We start from the raw sequence: 1,293 nt of genomic DNA on the forward strand, positions 1-1,293 counted from the left end.
TTCTTTGATGAATTGAAAGTTCAAAAGAACAGCATTTATTTGAAACAGAAAACTTTTCTAACATTACAAACTAATGTTTGATCAAATTAATGTTTGCTTGCTGAATAAATGTTCTTTACAAAAAAATATCTTACAGACCCTTAAGCTTTTGAATAGTAGTGTGTATATGTATAGACTCAAAAATAAATCAAAGAAAGAAATCAGCAAAAGAAAGAAAGAAAGAAATCTTCCAAAGAAATCGGTACTTTAGATGCTTCAAGTCAATTGTGTAAAGTGAGTTAATTGTGCAGTCTTCACCCTGCGAGCATAATAAAATCTCATTATGCTTTTAACTGCAAAATATTTGTCTTACCAGGAGGCTATCAAACTTCTTTGCCTCTGTGATGTGAATCCAGTTGTCTTTCTCAATAACTTTAATATGCTTCACTTCATCATTAAACCTGTTAAAAGGTGCATAGCAATGGTGATTGACAAAATACTAAAAGACAGACAGACAGAATGTTCTATTCTTGACATGAATACATGCCTTCCCTGTAACACTCACTTGATGCTGATTGCGAATCTCTCGGCCTCCGCCGTCCTCTCTCGGATCAGATAGGTGCCGCTGCTGTGAGACTTAAGCAGGTTGTCGGCCTGCTGTCGCTCCATGTTTCCTGCAAACCTGAAGCCCACAGGGAAAACACACCTCATTCATGAGACCGTTCAATACCCTGTACATCATTATAGCAACTCTCACAGAGGTCGTTACCTCATTAAAAGACAATAAAGGCTCAACATGCATCACAATTAGACTAAAGCTAATCAATCATCATCATTGATTCTACTTATGACACATGTAATTCCATGCAAATTTCACTAGGTAAAATGACAGTAGTATAGTTAATTGTATTATTAACATATAATATGAGACTGTGAACAGTGTATTATAAACAACCAAAATCTTGTAGTATCTTGGTAATGTAAAGGGTTAGAATGGAAAAATCAATGTGTTCTATAACAGGATGAAATACCAGGGATAAACGTTGTAATCTGTCTCTCTGGAGGACTGACGGCTAGAAAAAGACTGGAAAGGCTGTAGAGAAGAAAACCATCAAAAAATGATTTGAGACAACAAGGGCTGGTTTAATATCTAATAGTTAAGAACACAGCCTAATATTTTAGTAAGCATATATTTGGGAGAAAGAAAATAAATATTAGGAATAATTTTAAAAAAAAGATTTGAATTTACTTTTATGAACCTGTACCTTTGGGTCTAGACATGGTTTCACACTGGAACTGGGGAAGAAGCCAGTC

General features: G+C 35.0%; 1 long non-coding RNA gene across 1 annotated transcript; it reads right to left on the bottom strand.

The window, feature by feature from the left end:
• Positions 1-357: 357 nt before the first annotated feature.
• Positions 358-1,293, bottom strand: LOC107736202 (uncharacterized). The gene is made up of 4 exons (XR_001639607.1): positions 1,245-1,293; positions 1,011-1,072; positions 545-661; positions 358-440 (listed from the first exon to the last, which is right to left on the bottom strand). It is a non-coding gene; the product is annotated as an uncharacterized LOC107736202 (long non-coding RNA).

The sequence above is a fragment of the Sinocyclocheilus rhinocerous genome, unplaced genomic scaffold, assembly GCF_001515625.1.
Source record: "Sinocyclocheilus rhinocerous isolate Xijiao unplaced genomic scaffold, SAMN03320098_v1.1 C36558369, whole genome shotgun sequence".
Lineage (NCBI taxonomy): Eukaryota > Metazoa > Chordata > Actinopteri > Cypriniformes > Cyprinidae > Sinocyclocheilus > Sinocyclocheilus rhinocerous.